Source organism: Lepisma saccharinum, chromosome 19, assembly GCF_977018435.1.
Source record: "Lepisma saccharinum chromosome 19, izLepSacc3.1, whole genome shotgun sequence".
In the NCBI taxonomy this organism is placed as follows: domain Eukaryota; kingdom Metazoa; phylum Arthropoda; class Insecta; order Zygentoma; family Lepismatidae; genus Lepisma; species Lepisma saccharinum.
In genome coordinates this window covers 69906038-69931743 of record NC_139247.1, presented here as the reverse complement: position 1 = coordinate 69931743, position 25706 = coordinate 69906038, and the positions used below count along the sequence as shown (strand labels likewise).

Below are 25706 nucleotides of genomic sequence, written 5' to 3'. Positions count from 1 at the left end.
TCACAACAGAACAACAACAGAGACATGACGCGGCGACAAGATGCGAGGAGTGTAACCAGACTTTCACCGCCGAAAATTACAAGGTTGTCCACCATAACCACCAGAATGGATTATTTCTAAGCACCATCTGTAATTCATGCAATCTCAAAATTAAAGAATCGCATTTTGTTGCCGTGTTTCTGCACTACACGGAGAAGTACGACACGCATCTCTTCGTCAAAGAGCTCCACAACATAACTTCTCGAATCAGCATCATTCCGAGAACGAGCGAGAAGTATATTACAGTGAGAGTGTGGATCCCTCTCGAAGAAGGAAAAAGTGTGGAAGTGCGAATCCTGGACTCTTACAATTTCCTGTCCTCCAGCCTCGCAAGCCTTGCATCTCAACTTGGCGACGAAGATCTTGTGGCCACCAAGCAAATGTGTTTTTCGGGGAGAGATGAGAATTTGAATCTGTTGCGTCGCAAGGGCGTCTACCCCTACGAGTACGTCAACAATTTCGACAAATTTGACGAAACGGAACTTCCACCCCGGGAGGTATTTTATTCTTCTCTCACGGGGGACGTCTGTTCCGAAGGGGACTACGAACACGCTCGTAGTGTATGGACGACATTCAATTGCCAAACTTTTCGTGATTATCACGATCTTTATCTGAAATTGGACGTGACACTTCTGATGGATATTTTCGAATCGTTTCGTAAGAGATGCATCACGATATACAAGTTGGATCCTGCGTATTTCTTCACCACGCCGGGATTGACTTGGGAATCGATGATGAAATACACCAAGGTGGAACTGGGCCTCATCGCAGAGAAGGAACAGTATGCTTTTATGGAGAGTGCGATACGCGGTGGCATCGTCCAATGTCCCCGACGCCATGCTCAGGCAAACAACCCTCATACGCCTGGTTACGATGCATCGAAGCCCAACACCTATATTGTCTATTGGGATGTCAACAACCTGTACGGCCACTCCATGTCCCAGTGTCTTCCCATCAGCGACTACGCATGGATGACCGAAGAGGAACTCTCCTGCGAGGATTTTCTCAACTGGAGCGAAGATAGCGAATGGGGCTGTTTCTTGGAAGTGGATCTCGATTATCCCGAAACACTTCACGAGAAACATCATGGATTGGCCCTGGCCCCCTCCAAAAAGAAGCCACCTGGAGGATCGGAGCCAAAACTCATACTAAGCATGGAGAACAAGCGGAATTACGTTCTGCACTACCGACTCCTCCAATTTTACATAAGTCACGGCTTGCAGTTGAAGAAAGTTCATAGAGGATTGAAGTTCCGACAGAGCAAGTGGCTCGAACCGTACATAGCTGAGAACACGCGACGCAGAGCGCAATCGACATCGCCTGCAGACAAGGATCTGTACAAACTGTTCAATAACGCCATCTACGGCAAGACGATGGAGAACGTGCGTAATTACATTGACGCAACGTTGGTCACGGACGAAAAGAAATTTGAAAAGATCGTCGCATCCCCCTACTTCAAAAACTTCACCATTTTTGACGAGAATCTAGTATTCGTCGAGAGGAGCAAGAAGCAGGTGAAGCTCAACAAGCCGATTGCCATAGGTGCCACTGTCCTTGAACTATCAAAATTGCACATGTACCAATCGTACTACGATCAGTTTCAACCTTTTTATGGAGATAACATCCAAATATGCTACATTGACACGGATAGCTTCATTTTTCTAATCCAAACACCAAGCCTCAAACATGATCTGACTAAGATGAAGCATCTGTTTGATTTTAGCAACTTACCACCAGGCCATTACTTGCATTCGGCAGAAAACAAAATGACGATTGGAAAGTTCAAAGATGAAGCGGCTGGTAATTACAGCAGCGAATTTGCGGGGCTTCGTGCCAAAATGTACTGTGTAAAGATTACAGAAGAAAAAGAGATCAAGAAGGCGAAGGGGGTGGGAAAAATAAGTACCAGCAAATTTAGCATCCAAGACTACAAAGAATGCCTTTTTCATGGTAAAAGGCAACTCAGCACCGATCATCGCATTGCAAGTAAATTGCATGATTTGTACACGACGCGCGTAACCAAAGTAGCATTGGATGCAAGGGACAACAAGTTACGTGTTCTCAATTGTCAAATCCACACGCGAGAGTGGGGGCACTACAATGGAAGCGATAAATGTGACGTGTGTTAACCGTAACCCCATAGCCATGAAGTTCGCTGTGTTTTTGAAGAAGAATAGCATAGGGAGGAAAAGAATGAAAGTGGAAGCCCTCGGGCGATGAAAAATAAGAGTTGAATTTAATGAGCCTCGTTTTGGAGCGAGCTTGACAGCATAATAACAGGTTGCAACTTTTCATCGCCCGAGGGCTTCCACTTTCATTCTTTTCCTCCCTATGCTATTCTTCTTCAAAAACACAGCGGACTTCATTAACACTTAATGTGTTAAATAACTAACAAGGACAATGAATCTTTTTGGTTTTCGCAAAGAAAGCAAGATGGACACTCCTTCACCAAATTCTAATAACCTCTTACCTTCCGTATTATCTAAACTCAATGGCCTACTAATTGTACATCTTAATAGTATATGGATGGAAATAAATAACGATGTGGGCAAGATGTTTTATGTTTTTAATAACAATTTACATTTCTATGAAATTCCGATCGACGGGAAACTTCAAATCACCGTGAATCCGGAGAACACAGGCGAAATCAAAATTTCTACCGGCAAGAACATTTTTCGAATGAAGCACGACAAGATACTTTCTAACATTACGTACGATGTGTCTGCAGGAGATTATCTTTACGTGGAACTCCTCGGAGACTACGACAAACTTATTCCTCTCTTCGTAGAATTACGAATCGTCTATCCTATTATAAATAACCGTTAACCAAAAATGCCTAACGACATTTTCGGCAACACCAAGCGTGTGGACCATGCAGAAGAGATTCTCATGTTGGACATTCGAGTTAAGAAGTTGAGGACTGATTTGATCGCTTTGCAGGAAACCTTAAACAAAAGTTTAGAGTCGGAAATCGCTACGCTCCAAACGCAATGTCTCGACCCTATTCTGAAAATCGATTCCGAACTGAAAACGCTGATAAAAAATTATGTCGACGTACCTTCTTACGACAGCGTTCAAAATATACAGTTGAACGTGGATTCGCTTCAAAATGATTTGGCCAAATTACAACAATTTCAATCGAAAAATGAAGATTTGGAAAAATTGAAACTCGAAATCGAAGAACGAACTTCCGCAATAGAAAAGAATTTCTCTGAACTTCAAACTGTGGTGAACGATATAGACGCAGAACGCTTGCATGTCGTTGTTTCCAAATTACAAGAAGAATTCACCAGCACGTTGGAAGAAATTAAATCCAAGTTGCAGACTTTGGAAGATACAATGACGAACCTACCATCGTCGGACGAACTGCAGGTCATCGGTAAAAGCGTTGCGAACATAAAAATTCAATTGGAGGCTTATCAAGATTTCGAACACATTCAAACCACCATTGCTACGCTTCAGGCGTCTCTGGAGTTGATCAACGAAGAAATTAAAAATATTCACGCTGAAGCAAGTGTGTTGACGAGTATTCAGGACACGTTAAGCACAGTTCAGCAGAAGATCCAATATTTGGAAAATTTGAACGTCGAATCCAATCTTCCTCATTTTCATCACGTACTGGACAACATACAGGGTGACTTGGAATCGTTACGAACAAGCGTGCCTTCGAGCGAAGATTTGGAAAAATTGAAAACGGCAGTGACGGCACTATCCGATTCGAGCGACATCAAAAGTTCGTTGAGCGATCTCGAGAGTAAAGTGGCCAATCTCCCTACCTCCAAAGAATTACATGCTTTGAAAAGAAACATATCACGTATGCTGAAACGACTAGAAACTGAAACGGCGAACGTGGAACAGATTCGAGACGAACTTGCTTCGCTGGTGTCGACGCTACCCACTTCGCAGAGCGTCGCCGACCTTCACACGCAGTTTACAGAGATGCGAAGCATCGTGAACGATCTTACCGAGAAGAGCTCGAAATTGAATCAAGTCGAGAACCTTCAGAACATCGTCGTCAACATCAGAGATCAAGTCGGAGTGCTGGAATCAACGCAGGAATCAACACTGGCCTCTTTCGGTGCCAAGTTGCAAGAACTCAACGAAGGCTACAAGCAGTTGAACGTGGAAGTGAAAATCAAACCGTCATTTTCTACCGTAACGGATACCATAGTTGAGCATTTGGTGCCCGTACAAAACACACTGGGTCAGCTTCACAGCAACCTCGTTAGCATCGATACTAAATTCGCTAAACTGCATTCTCTGCAAGCCATCGAAATCAACAGCGTACCCAATCAACAGAGAATCTCCACCTTCGTCGAAGGTAACAAACTGTACATGTTGCATCCTTATCATCCGTACTACAAGTTTCTCCTCGATGGTACGATTCAGATAAACGAATTTTCGTACTGGTCTCACGGCAGAAAAGCTAGCGTTCCCACCATGACTTTGATATCGAAGCGCGGTGTCCAGAAAGCAGGAAATATTCCTCTGGCACGTTGGAACGAAACGCGCAACATATATGAAATACACGAAGACGAAGATCTCACCGTTTTCGACGTGAGTGCCGGCGATAAGCTGATCGTTCAAAACACGGGCGAAGTACCACCCTCTTTGAATCCCATCACGCTTGTGCTTCTCTTCAAACGTAATCTCTAAAAATAATAAAAATGTCTAGGCAAGCTATCGTCCAAGAATTGCATAAACCTGCACGCCGCAACTACAAACGTTTGGGTGTGGTAACCAAGGGAATCGATGACCTCTGGGAAAGTGACCTTGTGGAGATGAGTAGCGGCAAGTTAAAAAACGTACATAAATTGAACAAGGGCAACAAGTACCTCCTCACCGTCATAGACACGTTTTCGAAATTCGCATGGGCTCTACCTTTGAAGGCGAAAACGGGAACATGCGTCACGGAAGCATTCAAGACAATTTTTCGCGAAAGCGGCGGTAGACAACCACGGTTTCTGCACACGGACAAAGGGAAGGAATTTTACAATGCCGTATTCCAAAAGTTTATTCGGAAACACAACGTTCAACATTACTCGACCTTCAGTGACGTCAAGGCCAGCATCGTGGAAAGATTCAATCGCACTCTGAAATCGCGCATGTGGTCACGCTTCACGCTTCAGGGAAGCTACAAGTGGGTCACTATTCTTCCGGAACTTGTTAACGACTATAATCACACACGGCACGCAACGATAGGCATGAAGCCAGCTGACGTTACCAGGTCTGACGAGCAACGTTTAATTTCTAGCGTTTACTGTCCAAAGTACATGCCCACGACAAAAAAGGCTAAATACAAAATTGGAGAACAGGTGAGGATTAGTAAATTGAAGCGAACGTTCGACAGGGGTTTCACACGAAACTGGAGTACTGAACTTTTTACCGTGGTTCGAGTTCTACCCGGGAACCGTCACACGTATATAATAAAGGACAGTGGCGGTGAAATTTTATTGGGGCGCTTCTATGAAGAGGAACTCTCTAAAACTAAATACCCCGACACGTACCTTATTGAAAAAGTTTTGCGCAAAAGAGGCAACAAATTTTTGGTGAAATGGCTGGGACTTCCGGAAACAAGTTGGATCGATTCAAACGAAGTGATTCTATGAGTACATGGAATGTTGTGAAACGTTTACCTAATTCGGGAAGTCAAACGAAGAAAAAGAACGGCGAATTGCTTCCCGACAGCATCCGCTGTCTGATCGTAGGTCCTTCGGGGTGTGGGAAAACAACACTGCTCGTGGACAATTTTCTCCTTGCACCGAATTGGTTAGATTGGAAGAACAGGTACCTGTACGTGTTCTCGAAAAGTTTGGAGCAATCCAAATACCAGCAACTGATGAAACTGTACGATGGTCTGGACATTGCAACGTTCGCCTCGGAAATAAAACCACTTGACGATTGTCGTGAAAATTCAGTCGTTGTGTTCGACGACGCCATCCTGGAAAATCAAAATGAAATTCGCAACTTTTTCACGCAAGGTCGTCACAAAGGAATGGATTGCTTCTACCTAGCTCAAACGTTTTCCAAAATTCCAAAACAGTTAGTACGTGACAACGCTAATTTCATATGTTTGTTTCGTCAAGATCACACCAACCTCAAGCATGCGTACGATGACTACGTAGGCGGAGACATGAACTACAATCAATTTTCGGAAGGCTGCTCTACTTGCTGGAATGCTGACGATTTCGGATTCGTGACGATCGACATGACGAGGAAACCCAACGACGGAAAATACAGAAACAAAATCAACGACTTTCTAAACGTTGCAACGTTGTGAGAAACGACGTATATAAATAACGTCATGAGGAAACGAAAAATTGAAGACGAAAATCTCAAGCTTCGCGATTACCTCGCGAAACGCTTCAAAGGTTGGAAATCCGAAAATCGCGGATTCTACGAAGAGAAGAAACGTCAGGATCAACCTGTGATTGATGCCATCAGCGGTCTAGGTAAAGAAATTAAAAGTGTCACGGAACAAAATAAAAATTTGATCAATGAACTCGTACCGCTCGCAGCTAAAAGTTACGCTGTACCCACGCCTATTTCGAGCATTCCTTCGACGCCATTCGAACTGAAGGATGCACCGGCACGACGTCGAGCTATTGGTAGCACCTCGTCTTCGGATAAAATCGAGTTGGGACCTTTGGCACGAGACTACCTGAGCACGGGGAAATTTGACAAGGATGAAGTGTTCGGATTGTATCCCAGCATGGAAACCAACGAAGGCGACGGTGTGGTGTGGAAGATTGGGAAATCGAAGGTGACCTTCGAAGGCAACGACATTAAAGTCAATTTAGGCGACAAGGATAGTTGGAACAGGTATCCGGGTACGGTGGGACTGTGGGAACTCGTCGCCAAAAAACAGCCGAAAGATTACACCGACGAAGATTACCAGAGTTACAAGGAAATTCTGATCATGACGGATGCCTTGTACCAGAACAACGACGCCTCGCAGAATAGGGTGAAATCGAGCAGCGGCGAGAAGTACAGGAATCTCATCAAACCGATTTGGAACCAGGTCAAAACAGGCAGCGGCGTCAAACGCTACAACACGTTACCCAAAGAATTCGTTTGGGTGGACGACGTTAGGAAACTCGTGGACCGATTGTTGGTGATAGCTGGCGAGGAGAATGCAGGCAACCGTAATTTCTACAACGAGAAGGTTGGCATCGTGGACATGATCAGCACGAAACTTTCCAACTTCATCGTGAACGACGACAAGGGCATAGGTTACCTCATCAAAATCATCAACACGCTGCCTCCGAAATTTTGGAACGTGGCCGAAGGAAAAGGACTCGTGAACGACATCATCAACAAGTTACCTTTCGAGATGCATTTACCAGGCTACCAGTACTGCGGACCGGGTACCAAACTCGAGAAAAGATTGGAGAGAGGAGACAAGGGTGTGAATCCGTTGGACGCGGCATGCAAAGATCACGACATCGCTTACAACACCACACAGATGGATCTGGATGCACGTCACGAAGCAGACAGAAAGTTAGAGCATGCAGCTTTCGAAAGGTTCGTGAGTAGAGACGCATCGTTGGGTGAACGGGTCGCCGCACTAGGTACCACCATCGCCATGAACACGAAACAAAAATTGGGGTGGGGTATATAAATAACATACAGTAAAAAAAAACAACATGGATTACATAACCAATTTGCCACCCGAGCTACTATCTAAAATATTCAAAAAGGTAGTTAACGGAGATGTTAATAAACTTGTAAACATAGCAAGAACAATGCCGGAATTTCGCATCCCTTGTGAAATGGTTCTCAAGGACCTTCTTCGGGAGATCAGCGGCCTGAGGTGCGGTGATCTCAACATTCTGCTTTCGGCTGCAGGGGAAAAATTGGACGAGAGGTCGGAGAAACTGTACGAGGCGATGCAGGGAAGAAGATGGTATACTGATGATTGGTACAAGTCTATGCAGGAGAAGGATGATATCACTACGCACATCCTCGCGTTCTCCGAAGCACGGACTTTCTTCCTCCGTTAAAAAAAATCTTCGATACAAATCGTGAAAAAAAAAAAAACTTGATATATAAATAACACACATCGTGAAAAAAAATAATCTTCGGTATATATAAATAACACACATCGTGAAAAACAATTAAATTTCTCTCTAACACTTTGAAATTTTTCTTGATATGACGACCGAAAAAATAAGTGATCTCCAAGCATTAAAACAAATGCTAAATTTGTCAGTCGAGTATGTAAAAATTCAGGAATTGGAAGTCGACAAACCTTACACGATAACTTCCGGTTCAATCGTTTCTACCCAGTATGGTCCCAAGGTACGCCTGTTGCTCAACGCACAATACAGTCTATTTTTACCAGATCGATACGCTAACATGTTATCCGACGAGAAGCTATCTATTTTAATCGAGAACAAAACTCGAATTGTGTACAAGGGGACAAAGGAACTTCTTGGCAAGAAAACAAAGCACGTAATAGAATTTGTGTAACGACTGCGAGGCCTTGAAAATATATAAATAACATACCGTAAAAAACTACACAAAAAAAATCTCAGAATATATATATAAATAACATACCGTGAAAATAACACATAGAGCATCAACATGAAGCCCAAGGGTGTCGTGTACCAGATACCATACTCCAATCTTAAAAATCTAGGTGCTCTCGATGGGTTACTCACCAAGAAACAACGCGAGAAGAAACGTTCTTGCTTGTCAAAAGGACATGGAATGAAATTGCTGCTCAGCACACCTCAATTGAAAAGATTGCAGCGTTCGCGGAAACAGCAAAAGGTCGGAGGTTTCATATTCAGCATCCCGGCCATCCTGGCAGCATTGGGGGCCGTTGGAAGTTTGGCCGGCGGAAGTGCCGCCATCGCGAAAACCGTCATCGACTCGAAGAAGAACAAGGCCGAGTTGGAAGAACAGAAACGTCACAACCTGGCCATGGAGAAGAAGGGGAAAGGTATAACCAAAAAACAAAAAAGCAACCTCGATGCTTTGAAGAAATATAAAAAAAAGAAACAAAAGCACTCACCAACCGAGACATTGAATCTCTGATCGGACCGTTACAAATCAAACACTTCAGAGGAGTTTTCATGTCCGACTCGTTACCTTCAACCGCTAAAAGAAGAGAATGCGGAGTAGTCAACTTGGACGGTCAAGAAAATCCAGGCACGCATTGGATATGTTACCACAAAAACAACAATGATAAAGCATTCGTTTTCGATTCTTTCGGAGGTGTTCCACCTACAAATTTAGTTCATTATCTGAAAACAAACAAAACCTCCATATACTACAACGACGAACGCATTCAAGATTTCGGAGACGTGAACTGCGGTCATCTCTGCCTCTCCGTGCTCGCGTTTCTCTCTAAAATAAATAACCCTACGATCGAGGATTTCCAGAAAGCATTGTGGAACCTCAAACAGCATCACTAGGATGGGCGTGTTCCATCTCACGAGCGAATCTTCAATCTTGAAACTCACGCTGCACGACGACATCGTCTATCCTAAATCCGTGGCTCTGCGTGCATTCTACAGCATGTACCTCATACCTAATGTTACGCAGCACAACAACAAAATTAGCGTCGGAAGCGAACACATCGTCGTCACGCCAGGCCAATACAATCTTTCCACTTTGCAAGCTCAGTTACCCAAAGGCACGTACCTTTCTCAAAATTCGGTCACGCACAGAGTGGAAATCCTGTCGGCGACGGAGACCGTGGACCTGGGCACCATAGGAGAACTTTTAGGTTTCGAGAACAACACAAAACTCGAAGCTGGCATCAAGCATGTGGCAACAAACATTCCTAAATTTTTGGCCATAGAGACTCTGAACGTACACTGCAACGTGGCAGAAGGTATGATCACGAAATCCTCGGACGGATTGTTAGGAAGTCACAAGCAGACGGGAATCATAGCCACTTTCAAACCAAGTTCCGAATTCATGGAACCGATCATCTACACGCCCTCTTCGCCGATCTATTTTCCAGTATGTCCCAACCGCATAGACGACATAGAGTTGGTGGTGACGAACGAGAAAGGAGACGTGGTAGATTTCGCAGGTGCAACAACTACTGCCATCGTGGAGATCAACGTATAATAAATAACCATACATGTAAAATGGAGCAAATCGAAAGTTACGAATTGCAATCTTTCCCTCCCAACCGTCGCACGTTCGCCAATCTCAACGAGGCGAACAGGGAGATCGAATACGACGTGGACGTAGGCGACGGGTTCATTCATCCTCACAGAGCGGACCTCTACCTTCAATTCGACGTGGTGAAGAAAGAAAGCGGAGACGCGTTTCCTGCAGCAGCAAACTTGATACTCGTGGACAACTTCGTGCCTCACCTGTTCTCGCAGGTGGAGGTGAGGAAACACAACACCGTCATCGACAGAATAGACTATCCAGGCATCACGTCGACGGCAGTGGGAACATTGAAATTATCCAAAACGGACGCAGCATACTATCAAGCAGGAGGATTCGAAGCCGGGACCAAAATATCGACGAAAAGTCACACGGTGCTCTTTCCCATGCGTCTGCTGCCTGGTTTCTTCTCGGACTACAAGGAGATCATGTGGAAGGGAGGACTGAGGGTTACGTTTCGAAGAGCGGCCAACGACAACGACGCACTGATGCGATACGCTACTTTGGGTCCGGACGGCACCACGCCGATAGCCAACACTTTACCCGAAGCAGCGAAATGTGTCATCCGAAGCATGGAATTGAGAATGCCGGTGGTGGAATACGAAACGAACTACGCCCTCAAGTACAAAGCGGAGATCTTGAAAAGTCCGCAGGTGTTGATTCACTTTCACGGTTACCAGTGCGTGCAAAAGATGGCGTCCGGAAGTCACATGGAATTCGACGTGACAACGCAGTTCAACAACATACAGTTCGACATGCCAGATTTCGTCGTAGTGCTCTTTCAGACCGAGAGGGACAAAAATCAGGAAAAAGATTCCAGCAAATTCGACGACTGCAAGATCAAGAACGTTTATCTGAAGAATGGACGCAATGAAGTGTTCCCGCGCGAGAATTACAACCTCGACGTGACCAAAAACGATTATCTCAAACTTTACGAAGCGTTTTCGGCTTACAAACGTGTGACCGAGGGAAGTGTGGACATGTACTACACGCCCAGCGAGTTCAAAACACGGAGACCCATGACCGTCATCAACACATCTAAGAGAAAGCAGGTGGTGGTCAACGATCGAACCAACATCAAGGTCGTCTGCGAGTTCCACGATGCCTTGCCCGAGGATACCCTATGCAGTGTCATCCTGATTGCAGAGAAGTCCTTCGCCTACGACGTGAAGAATGAGAGGGTCACAGAGCAGTTTTAACAAGTTTTTTAACATCTTTTCTTGCACAATAAGAAATTTTCTGCACTAGCACAATCAGTTACAATGGCACAATACGAATTTCACTAGTTCAGATCAGTTACAAATCTCAATTTCATTAGCTATCACTTACAATATCTTTTTGCACTATAGCACGAGACAATCAGAAAATTTGCACAAAAAAATTTGTTGTTGTTTTTACACGTGAAAATTAACAATAAAATTTCTTTTTTATCGTTTCAGATGCTGTCGAAACATCAAAAACATATACACACACACTAGAAAATAAGCATGCAACTTTATTTGTAACACACACACATACATTCTCCACCTTCATCAAGAAAATATTATAATAAACATAATCATTTTTATCTATCTTATAATAAAACTCTATATCCAAAAAATATCACAACATCAAATAATACTAGAGTCGTTAGTACACGTTGCATGCATTACGGAGGTCCTCTGTAGGGTTTCATGGAAGTTTGGGGGAAAAAAAAAACACGTGAAACTCTACAGAGGTGCGGTAATCTATAACCGCAGCCATTAGAAAACTTTTACATTTTTGGTTGGGCACCACGCACCCTGGCGAGGTTATAGGGGCCAGGCATTCTAAAAAACAACAATTATTATTTGTTTGTTTGTTTGTGTTACAATATATAAGCGCGCGCACGTATGTGCGTGGCACATCCTTCCCTCCCCGAGAGAGAGGTTTACGTAGGTCGCAATACATAAACATTTGGTCCCGGACTTGGAAAATTACGATAAAATACACTCATCTTTCAAAAAATAAAAGAATGAGAGGAGAGGTTTACGAAGGTCACGATATATATAAACATTTGGCTCCGGACTTGGAAAATTACGATAAGGTGCAATCATTTTTTTCAAAATGAGAAGATGAGAAGATGAGAGGAGAGGTTTACGTAGGTCGCAATACATAAACATTTGGTCCCAGACTTGGAAAATTACGATAAAATACACTCATCTTTCAAAAATAAGAGAATAAGAGAATAAGAAAATGAGAAGATGAGAGCGCGCGCGTGTGTATATGCCACATCCTTCCCCCCCGAGAGAAAAGTTTACGAAGATCACCATATATAAACATTTGGCCCCCTTGATTCCAGCACTCCAACTTCATCTCTAATGTTGACGACAATATTCTAAAGGTAGAGAGAATAAGAAAATGAGAGAATGAGAGAATGAGAAAATAAGAGGATAAGAAGAGAGGTTTACGAAGATCACGATCTACAAACATTTGGTCCTTAAAAGATGAGAAGATGAGAAGATGAGAAGATGAGAAAATGAGAAAATAAGAAGATGAGAAAATGAGAAAATAAGAAAATGAGAAGATGAGAAAATGAGAAAATGAGAAAATGAGAAGATGAGAGCGCGCGCGTGTGTATATGCCACATCCTTCCCCCCCGAGAGAAAAGTTTACGAAGATCACCATATATAAACATTTGGCCCCCTTGATTCCAGCACTCCAACTTCATCTCTAATGTTGACGACAATATTCTAAAGGTAGAGAGAATAAGAAAATGAGAGAATGAGAGAATGAGAAAATAAGAGGATAAGAAGAGAGGTTTACGAAGATCACGATCTACAAACATTTGGTCCTTAAAAGATGAGAAGATGAGAAGATGAGAAGATGAGAAAATGAGAAAATAAGAAGATGAGAAAATGAGAAAATAAGAAAATGAGAAGATGAGAAAATGAGAAAATGAGAAAATGAGAAGATGAGAAGATGAGAAGATGAGAAGAGGAGAGGAGGAGGAGGAGGAGAGCTCCTCTTTCACTCATCACTGCCTTTTTGCGCCCGTGAAACGTCGTCAGCGTAATAAATGAGGCGCGGAACGGGGAGAGAAAGTGAGTTTTTCAACTTTTTGTGGTCGTTTAGTCAAGAAATCAAAGTTGCAGTGGGAGTCACAAAAATACTCTACTTGACTCTTTTACGTTGTCTGTGACACAATTTATATTTATTTAACTAACTGAACATAACAAGAATGTTATCTATAAGACTGCATTGTAATGTATTAGGCACATTTTAGACGAAAGCATTTTGCTTGGCATTTTTCTTAAAGTTTCTGGTTGATCGAAATTCTACCGTCTAACGTGAAGAAATATAACACTTCCATGCTACATTTTACAGACAGAATCGGTACTAATTTTATGAGCATTACGCGTAGCATAACCAATCAGAAATGAGCTCTCTGTCACTAGTGGCCGAGTGCTATATAAACAATGTATCACTTCATATTTTTTAATAGGCAATAACTATTAAAGCGAGAGGGAAGAAACGTTTTACATACTTCGCATCTCAAATGCTACCGCAACATAACAGGAAATGCTTGCTTGTAAAATGTTACATGTTACATTATTTTTGGAAGCATTTTCAAAGCATCTATAGCCGGCCACCGTGGTGGAATGGTTAGCATCACGTTACGACGCCAGGGCTCCCTATTCGAATCCCGGCCTGGGCATGGATGTTTGTGAGTGTCCATTCATCAATTTCATCATATCATCACTCATCCCGATCTTCGCAAATTAGCCAAAAGTTGCACAAAAGGCGAATTAAAATAATGCAAATCAAATCAAAATCAAAACATTGACGCTAGAAGAAATGTTAAACGGTAATGCTTCCGTCTAAATTGTGCGTTCCACACATTCTGTTGTAACTTTATTGCGGGCCTTACACACATTCTCGTCTTATTCCTTTTCCAATTTCTTTTCTTTTTACTGCGGATTTCTTCCACAGGGATCCCGGATTCGAATTCCAGCTATTTTCTTTCCTTTCTACTACACAATTTTCCATGGGTGTTTCGGGTTCGAATCCCAGCCAGGGCGTTCTTTGAGAGTGTCCATCAATATCATCATATCATTCTGATCTTCGAAAGTTGTGAAAAGTGGCAGAATGGGACATGAAATAAACCAAATCATTTTTTTTCAAGAATTGTTAGTGCATTACCAAAGTGACAATGTAACGGTTTATCTGCGAGACGCTCTTTCCTTTAGAGTTGGCAACACTGCGACTCCACCAAGAGGCCCATTTCTCGTCTTCCTTTGTGCTCTTGAGGGAAGTGTCGTGAGCAGCGGTCCAATCAAAACGAATGCTGACACGGACCAACAAAATATACGACGGGAAGCGCTGAAGAATGGCTGCAACCTTGTTATACAACGCGACCACAATTCCTTCCGCCTCGAATCGTAATAACTAACCGGCCCAAGAAAAATGAAGTGCATGTGAGTTGAATTGGGAACACCGAAGCGACACTCTGCGGGATAAAGACGAAATAAGGGAAATAAATTAAGACTGTTCCTGTGAGTCCGACACAACTCGTAAGACGTATACTTCGAGGAACACACAAGCGTCTCGAGCTGGCAATCTCTCTTTTTTTGAGTGGGCTGAAAAAAACTGGAACAAACCTTTACAATCTGTCATGTCATGGTATTCTCTGAGTAGTAAATATTCCTCGCTGAATTCCCATTCGGTTTTGAAGAAGTGTAAGTTTTCAGTCCTGAATGCCCATAGATCTACAAGGCTACTGAAACTTCCGTAACTTCGTAACTAGCTTCTAAGTTTACACGTATTTCATGTCTATTTATAGTACCACTAGCTGATTACCCGGCGTTGTCCGGGTATTTATTTACCCAATGTTCTATTGGCCAGGAAAATAATGAATTCTAACTATAGTGTAAAATGTAACAAATTTTATTTCATCCTGAATGTCACCAATTGGCTTAGCGACTCCGATTCAATACTAATCTAGGTCATTTATGGCATTTTATTTTTCACCCCCTCTCACCCCCATGCCGATAGGTGATGAACTTGGGAGTTGAACCGCACTGCGAGTGTCACGAAAACTATGGATTCCATTCGGAACACAGCCTGAAGGTTAGACAACCCGAGAAACACTATCGTTGTGCGGATTGCATAGAGTCACGGATGTCTGTTTGTGCGGAATTTAATATCGGTGGTTCTCGAATATTTTTACATGTCACCCCTTCCCACCCCAGTCCTATGGGTGTCAGGGGTGTCTTACCCCAACAGTATTTATTTCCAGATTGCAAGTGATACCTGTACCAAGTCTGATTGAAATTGATCCACGCGTTCGAGAGTTATGCCGGAACAAACAAATACACACACACCCACACCCACACACACACACATAAATCAATTTTTATATATACTAATGTCCAAAATTAAAGCATCAAACAGAAATTATTTCCCGTGTGTCCATTTGACCACATAATACGATCAGGTGATAGTAATATTTATGATGTCATAGACAACTAACCTTAATGTGCCATGATTCAGGGGTGCCCATCCCCCCAAGGCCAATGGCGCATCCCCCCAAAATCATGTCATGCGTTTTCCCCAAATCATATCATTCGCGCATTTAAACCATATCGTAATCCCCACAAAATATTTAATTACGACAGCGTGTCTACCGAAAAGTAACTTTTTTCTTAGCCATCACTCAAGACCACCCCTAAAATCGTTGATCATAATCGAGAATATCGCGTGGATCCCACTTTAAACTGTAGGTTCAGTCCCGATTAGCCTTAGAATGCATAAAGTGGACTTAAAACAACAAATCAATCAATCGAAAATACCTCTTGTCTTGTAATGCAGCTTTAGTATAAAAATTTCATATTCATCTTATTAAAGCGCCAAGCACACATCGTAGCAAGAAAATTTTTACATCCATTTCTTTGCAGGCTTTGAAGAATATTAATTTAATGGGGTGTCAATACTTTCTTAAGATCCCGAGATATTTAGTCTTTCCCAGCTTTTCCTTTAGCACATTCGGGGTCGAAAACCTGTGGATGCCTTATCGCTAAATACAATCTCCAAAATGTTATGTTCGAACTATATCTCCACTCCAGAAATCCCTTGACAATCTAAGATGTAACACTTTATCAAGAGCTTTTTATCTCCCCCTTTAAATTTCATACTCAATCCTACCACCAAAATTATCATGCCAATTTTAGACTTACTGTTAATATTGAAGAGTAGATATTGCCTCCTCCAAAAAATTAATTCTCAGTCTCCACACCAGAATTTCCGCAACAGTCTAAGACAATAGTAATGCACAAGAATTGGATACACCCTTCAATTTAATGCTCAATCCTCCTCTAACTAAAGTACTCGCCATAATCTAAGACCTAGAGTTGGATACTGTCCTCCCCCCCAAAGTTTAATTCAGAATCACCCTCAGAACCCACGTGTCAATTAAGGCATACTATATACGAGTTCGATACCCTCCCTTCGATAATTTCCTAAACACTTTATTTCTTCATCTAATGGATTAAATATGGTGCATTTAAGGTGTAAAATTTTTACATATATTTTGAAAAAGATATAAATGTTGAATTTTATATTATTTGAAGGGAAAAAATCCTCCCCTCCAAAATCTCTATGGCGCAACCTGGCCATAAAACCCCCCTGTGGGCACCCCTGCCAGGATTTATCAACAAAAAAATCACTATAGCAACAGGTTAAACTTGGCAAATTTATCAACAAAAAAGAATCACACTAGGAAAGGATTTTTGTTCGTTGCTTTAATTTTGGACATTAGTGTATATAGAAGATAGATAATCAGTTCCCATGCTCTTCAATATTTATATAAAATCAATGTACAGTCACCGGCAATAAAAATGGGACATCCTAAAATACTCGTTTCCCTGCAAGGCGTTGTGTGTATTGTCTAACTTAACGGCAGTGGCAGAAGTAGCCATTGAAAATTTGCTATAAAAGTACCCTCATTGCCGTAGAGTTAGGCAACACACACAACTCCTTGTACGGAAGCGGGTATTTCAGGATCTACTGTCGGATTAAAAATTATGGTACTATTATAGTATAAGGGAAACACCTATAAATCATATTTTTTACATTGCTAACATACTATTTTGGAATGCGGAACATTTCCTAAGGTGAAATAATGCATTTCTAACTAAGATAATGTCAATTTCTTACATTTACGAGTACTTACTGTTACTTGTTATTTCGATTCTGTAACACATTATGGCGGGCGATAGCATACTGGTTCAGGGCGCGTTATGCGAGTGTTTTGTCGATTTATGCAGTGTTGCAACCTCGTTCACCGGAAAATACCTACTTTCATGCCCGGATTTGAGATTATGCTAATACGTCGCAAACCATTGACGTTAGCCTCACAAACCATTCACGTTAGCGCCAAAACCATTCACGTTAGCCCCAAAAAACATTTTCCGTAAGGTTAGGTTAGGTTAGGCAAGCATAGTTAAAAAAATACTCGATACGTCATGTTCTAGTCTCGTGCAGAAAGCAAATGGCGGCAGCAGAAACAGCCTGTCGGACAGAGATTTTCGCAGAAAACGACATGTTTTCGCATTAAAATGGATCAAAACTCGATTCACAAACTTCCACAACGCTACAGAAAATGATTTCCGTAAGTACTTTCTACTGTAAATTTGAAGAAATCCGTTTCCCTTATACTATAATGTTACCAATATTATAGATCCTCGAGTTTAGACAAATTCTTATTCAGCGAAGTAAAGCTGTTCGCGGAACGTAACAGCACGGCACACAGCGATGTCCGGTGAACCGCGGAAACTGCCGGCGGCGCTGCGAGTTGATGATTGCGGTGTTGCCACGATCCACGTAAAGATTTACTTCGCTGAATAAGGATCTGTATAAAATCGGTTTCGCAACGTGAATTGACAATGATAATGGATTTTAAAAACAGATGCAAAGAGCTTCAAAACAAGACCAATATTGTATTTGTAGGACTACCCAATATTAAGAAGAGCTTATTTTGCAAAATCGCTAAAAACTGTTTTTTGAGAAATTTTGAAAACCTAAAAATTGATGATTTATCTTAACCACTTGCCTGATTAACCCGAGTTAACTCGGAATTTGTTTTTGCTTTACATATTATTTACCCGAGTTATCTCGTTAAAATCGTGCAACTGCAGTGCACTTTTCTGCCTACCCGGACAGACTCGTTTGAGCTTTAAAAGGTGTTAATTCCCATTTTGGCCACTAGATGGAAGGTGTAGATAGCTTGCTGGCATCTACCGGATTCCCATGACACTACGTAGTTGTCACCTTTCCAGTGGTACTTGTGGTCGTTGTGTGAGTGTAGTGCCAAAACTTACAGAGCGTTTTTGTGTTGTGAATACATTCTGTTCATGTTTTAGTGTTTTCCATCGTGTGAAGAACGACAAGATGAGTGACAACAAGCTTAGACAACAGATAGAGGAGGAGGAGGAACTAGATGTGAGTGAAAGTGATACAACAGTGGACAGCTTGTGTACTGACGAGACAGATACAGATAGTTGTGGTGGTGTACAGTCGCCTTCCAAAATCTTTGCTTTGGTATATGATTTGTTGGGAAAGGGGTACTGTTTGACAATGGACAATTATTATAACTCACCACAACTTGCAGATCTGTTGATTTCTAAAAAGACTGATGTATTTGGAACTGAAACGCAGTAGGAAAGATCTACCACAGGCTCTAAGAACAGCCAAATTGAAGAAAGGTGAAGAAGTGGAGTTGCAATGCGGCGAAGTGACAGTCATGAAATAGAAAGATAAGAAGGATGTGACATTATTGTCAACCATCCATTCTGTTGAAATGATGACTGTAACACAACGTCACAAAGCAAAAATTAAACCACGAGTGGTGGTCGATTACAACAACAAAATGTGTGGTGTTCATCAGCATCTTGCTTCGTACGCCACACCAACGAAGCGTGGCAAAAAGTATTATAAAAAGATTTTCTTTCATCTGTTGGATCTGTCTCTTTGGAATTCAACATTAAAATGTGAAGACATTTTATTGTCCACAGTTTATATGCTATTTTGAAACATTTGTAGTACTTTCCATGTATGTACGAGTTAACTCGGGTTAATAATTATGGAGATTTTTTGAATAGTTTGGTAACCTTATTTGACCCCAAAAATAGAATTTTATTACTGTTCCTTAATTGCCGATATCGGTACATTATAAACACACAATAAAAAAAGTGTAAAATATGGACCACTTTTGGGAAAATAATGTGTCAGGCAAGTGGTAACCATTTTGCCTGCACCCTACTAAAATTTCATAACGATCGGAAAATCCGTTTTTAATTTACAAAATTTCAAAGACTGATTATTTGAAAAACTCAAAAAATCCGGCCCTTTTTTTGTTATCACGGCGATAAAAAATAGAAGGCATACTTTGAAAAAAAAATTGGTTAACGTAGATTAATGCTGAATTGAATAAGCTAACTTTTGATGTAACTCGTTTTTCTGTAAGTCTATTGGTAATGTTTTAATTGGAATCCAAACTCGGAGTATCTATAATTTTTAATCCGATAGTAGGTGTCCCATATTTATTGCCAGTGATTGTACGCTCACGAACAGATTTGCGTTGTTATGATCTTATCTTACTGAATGGCCAATGAGGTCGTTACGACCAAGAGTGTTCGTGTTAGAACAATTCTAGTGGATTACAGTACTTTCAGTCACTATACTACGATCGGAGCAGAAATAATTTCAACTATGTATTTTTATTGCGCAAAGTTTAAAATTAATCAAGTTATCTCAAAGCACAGTAGCAGACTCTTTTTAATTATTAAAATAATATTTACGCAGGAACATAAACTGTAAAACGTCCCCTAAAATTAGCCAATGAATTTGCAAACTGATTCGACACTGCTAGAAATCATTTCCGTATATCTTCAGAGCCATCTAGTGGGCTATTTTGAATGAGAAACAGTACCGCTAAACACGAAACTGGTTTGAGTTCGTATTTTTCTTCTTAATTGTAAAGCTAACACATTATTCGCGACTAACGTTGCCAAATGCAGTCCGCTTCGAACAGCTTCCGAGGCTAAAAATTATTAGCGAACCCTTTACGGTGAAGAAAACGGTCGAAACGGCCACCTAAAACTACTTTACGCATTGTTTGCGCAAGGTAGAAATCGCCAGGGGCATTGTGGGTCGTTTCTAAGTGGGTGGGGAGGGGGAAATGTCACTGAGCATTCAGCGTGCTTCGGGGGGATAAAATTGCAGAGTAAATACGACAGAGGAGGTTTTATCCATTACTTGGGGAAGGGGCGTCACTTGTTCCCGCCACTTGAGTGGCCCAAAACAGCGTCAGCAAACATTGTCCCATTTTACCTCCCGGTTGCTTTATCGCGTCCATCCCGCGCGGTTTAGGAGCGCAAACAACTCGGCGCGAAATGATTCTCTTTCCAGATTTGTTGCCCCGTAGGATCCCACAGGTTAAGCAAATATATTTTCTCTTGAGAGGAAGGGGAAAAAATGGCCGCTCTATTCTCGCGTGCACGTAGACTCGTCGTTTATCACGACCGGATTATTTCTGTGTTAATTTCGTCGTAACGTAAACTTTTCACGATGTAAAACGGTGTTAGTTTTGAAGAAATCTTACGTATCACGTGATATACTCGCCCATCCCCCCAAGGTAAGGTAATTCAGAAAGACAGCAAAGTAATAAACATCCATGTCGTTTGCCTTCTGTTTCACAAGAAACTGTCCAGATTATGCTTAGGCACGCACAAAGGACTGGTCCTACAGTTCTGCGTATTTGTATTTTGTTTATTTCACATCAGCTTTTCTACCTCTTGGATTTTCTCGCAACGATGAGGTATCTAGAGTATCTGTGGACCAAGGCCACACATAACGGTAGAAAAGGTGAGTGAACGCTGCTGCAAACGACTTTGGCCCCTCCTTGCACTCACTTCCCCCCTCAGACATCCATTGGTGAAGTCCTTTCCAGTCACAACTTGCGCAGAGGACTTGTTTTTTTGTTCGCTTGCTCCAAAAATTTCCGGGACAGTGTGTAGTAGGATACGACTCAAGGAAAGCATGATGGATAAATTCCGAATAATTTCGGAACTCCAAAGTTGTCCTGAATCGATGAGTCAAGTTAAATGTTCGGCTCATCACCCTATGCTGCATTCTCACTCCTTGCAGCCATTGGTATAGCATTACCCTGCGTTGCTCGGGTATTTACTTATCCTAATCTTCTATTAGACAGGAAAATAATGAATTCTAACTATAGTGTAAAATATAAGTAATTTTAAATGTGATCGTGAATATCACCAATTAGCTTAGCGACTCCGAAAACTATGGATTCGACACTAATCTAGATCATTTGTGGCATTTTATTTTTCACCACCTCTTATTCCCATGCCGATAGGTGATGAACTTGGAGTTAAACCGCATTGGGAGTGTCACAAAACTATGTATTCCATTCGCAACACAGCCTGAATGTTAGACAACCCGAGAAACACCATCGTTGTGGGGACTGCATAGAGTCACGGATGTCTGTTTGTGCGGAATTTAATATCGGAGGTTCTCGATTATTTTTACATGTCACCCCTTCTCACCCCACCCATAGGGGTGCCAAGGGTGTCACCCTCACAGTATTTATTTCCAGATTGCAAGTGATAAGTGTACCAAGTTTGGTTTAAATTGCTCCAGGCGTTCGAAAGTTTTACCGGAACAAACAAATATACACACCCGCACATACACATCAATCCATATTTTATATATATTATTATATTATAAATAAAAATAAAACAAAACAGTTTTGTTACATTTTCAACTAGCGTTTAGTGTTTGGATTTATTTTGGAGCTATGAATATTACAGACATGTTTGCACAGAATCTCGAGGCGCATCCAAAAGTAACTATTCATTTATGCAATCTCCGTGGTAGAGAGGTTAGCACAGCTCACCAGGATGCCGAGGGCACCCGCCTTCGAATCCCGGCCTGTGCATGAGTGTTCTTGGTGTGTGGCTGAAAAGCGACCGTAAATAACAAAAATAAAAGTAAAAGCTACTGATTTACATATAAGTTCTTATCATACAGTTGGTGAGAAAACCTTACAATGGAAACACTGAAATGAGGAAAAATATAGGAGTGAGTGACTAGGGCAGGGAAATGAAACATGTGACCCTCACTCGTCCATTTAAAAGCAATAAATCATAATATAACGTGTCCCTAGGAAAATAAACTAATGTTATCATTTTCCCCCGTGCATTAATTGTTGATCTGTTTTCGTGACATAAACATTATTAAGAGCACCTAACTTAACTAACTGACTCTGTAGCATTCTTAAACCCGAAGGTTTATGGCTGCAGAACACAAGCCTTCCATCTGTCCCTATCCTTGGCAAGATCAATCCAATCTTTTCCACCCTTACCGATTTCCTTTAGGTCTAGGGATGGACGATATCGGAAATTTGAGATCGCGATATATCATCAAGAAAATATCGTCACAGACGATACGATATTTTTCCGTATCGTGATATGGACGATATATCGTCTCCACGATATATATCGCCAAAATGTCGTGACGATATATCGCCTAATTGATATCGCCTGGGCGATATTTTTTTCAATATCGCGATATATCGTCTGGATGATATATCGCCAACACTATTTAGGTCCATCTGAACGTTATCCCTCCATCGTCGTCTTCGCGTTCCGACAGGTCTCTTACTATCAGGTTTCCCAAGGAGAATCCTGTAATCTCTTCTTTCCTCTCCCATTCGTGCTACGTGGCCTGCACATCAAAGTATCCTTGATTTATTTGGGTGCAATGCATTTGCGCCAAAATCGCGTGTTTTGCGCCAATGAACAAATTGTAAATATTAGTGCCACAGTATCTTTTGCGCCAAGAATGTTTTCCGCCACTCTTGAATGTCTAGCCGAGCTAAGAATTGTATAGGTTGGCAATCCTGTCTCTTAAGGGCAACGACTGATCGTGGCTTTCGTCTACCTCCCTGTGTTTCACCTATGCCAAGCCTGGTGGCGAAAATTGAAAAACCTAGGTCTTTCGAAAATCTACAAGGAAAGAGGTCCCGAAGGTAAATGGCTCAATTATATTTTTGGTTTGTCTTACTTACCTCCCCATGATGTCTCTGATTGCTTCGCAATTGACATGTTCGAAGATAAGCCATCAGATGAGAAAATTACAAAGTTCTGTGATTATTTGGTAGAAAACTATATTGCAGAAGATTCTACGTACCCTCCACACATATGGGCAGATTTTTCTGCCTCGGCCTATCGCACAACAAATGCATGTGAAGCCTTTCACAGTAAACTGAATGCCATGTTTTACACTAACTATCCTGATATTTTCAAATTTGTACATGCATTGATTAACCTCCAGACCGACACTTACCTTAAAATAAATGGCTCGAAAAACCCGCTCGTAAGAGAAGCGTTTTAAGAGAAAAATACCTCAAAATTGAATCTTACATTGATCAATATAATATCGCAAAACAATTTCACGCATGCATTACGTGAAATTGATCTCATGCCACAAAGGTTCCATTGTAAGAGACTGCAGTTTGACATGTGCAATTTTGTATACTTATGGTTGGTGGTGCATAATTTTTAACCACGCCATCTCGGTGACAGTCCGCAGCCTGTTTAAAATCATGCTTGCCAACCTAAGTCATTGAATTACGATTTTCTGTAGTGGCGCAAAACCATGTACGGAAAGATAAGGATCCGGTAATTATTGGCGCAAAACCAATCCATTTTCCAGAGTGATTGGCGCAAAGCCGTGCACCCCATTTATTTATTCTAATAATACCTGGACAGGAATGCCTAACTTACTCCCACTATGTATTTTTCGTTTGAAAACTCACTTCTGGTTTTAATAAAACTTACAAGAGTAGGTTAGGTAGGTCAGTTTCGGAACTCCGTTTTTGTGACGACGTGAATTGGGTGTACGAAAAAGATACCACACGCACAAACATGTAATTACATTATCAGAATTACAACACAAGGCAAAACCACAAGAGGACAAAACATTCGCATTTTTACGAATAAAATTCTTTGTACACTCGTTTTTTCAACCCTTTCAGCACATCTGCGGTTCCCCAACGCACTAATCAACTCGACACTAATGCTAAGTAATTGCGCAGTAGTCAGAGCGTGCAAGAGCCCAGTGTTGCCAGTTCGTGCATATCAATTTCGTGCAAAATTAATCCATCAGTCTCTTCCAGATTTGCACACAAGGCTTGCATGCATAAAAGGGAGGCCCTGCTCATTGAATTAAAGTTGCAGGGGTAAAAAAGGAGGCAGGCGTGTGTGCTGCGCACATTAAAAGCAAACACGGTTTCAGCCGGATGAAATCTACAGCAGGAGGTAAAGATCTACGCAATACTACAAATCCGTGCTCTATGCAGATGTATGCATAGACGAGCTGTTTCAAACCAGCACTGTAAGCTACTAGATTTAACATAGCCTATGCATTAACTGTGACGTGCAACACAACAATACAACAAAGAAATAACATATGCCTCTCGGAACTTTCTGAGAACTGCAGGATTTAATAATTAAAGCCAGTTTGTAACGACCGTGCCAGTAATCACTAATATTTCAACTACAGTTGACGTATTATTAAGAGAGCTTGCTTAACGACTACCCTGTATATTTTATTCTTTTTTTTTTTAAAAAAAAAGGAGGTAGATGATGATATGGAATGTTTGTTGATTGCATAGATTTGAAGAGCGGAATATTAAAATATGAATTCTGATTGAAATGTGTTATTTTGTGACCTGCTTTGCTGCAATATGTCATGTGTATGGGAGAACTCAACACAAACTGGTAAGCATTAAAATCTAGATACGTTTTACGGCTCCGGTATCCCATTCTACACCCTCGATTTCGAAAGTTTTTGTTGTTTTCTTATGAAGATTATGTGATGCTAATTATGAACAACAAAACTTTGGAGCGCGGAAACAAATATTTACGAATGTACAGCAGTTTGAAGTTGAGATATTGTCGTTTGAAATTGTTGAGTCTAAATTTTCTAAAATTTCGGGCTCCGCCCCTGGGGTAATTGACCTACCGCCCGGTACCGCGGACACGCCTTTATCTATAGAGTCCCTTTTAAAGGCATGTTAGAAATTAGCCGGAGTCACCTGCCCCTAACACTATTTCTCACTGTTTTCCGCATTGACACATGAAGATACCAAAAATGAAGGCTAAAATTAAACCTAAGAAGGTAACTTACCTCTTTTTATAAAGGCCAGGCACTGATTTGCGGGTCGAAGTTAAATTTGTAAGTCCAAAAATGAAGTAACTCCTACGTTGAAAGTCCTTGTTGTTCTTTTCCACAGAATACAACCCTCCACTCCCTTCCCATCATAAAAATAAGAAGTCGCAAATTATCCCATCCCACAAGTCATTTAGAAAATACAACCCTCCCCTTTACGGCCTGCAGTTTCCAAAAAGAAATAATTAATTCCAATTTCTGAAGTCGCATAAATGAAATCCAATGTCTGAAATGTCCAACCCGCCAATATATCACACAAATAACAT

At 41.5% G+C, this 25706-nt stretch overlaps 1 protein-coding gene across 1 annotated transcript in view; it reads right to left on the bottom strand.

Moving 5' to 3' along the window:
• The window catches only part of LOC146003192 (protein amalgam-like), a 586579-nt gene that overhangs the window by 85588 nt on the left and 475285 nt on the right, over window positions 1-25706 (bottom strand). The gene's annotated exons all lie outside the window — the stretch shown is intronic.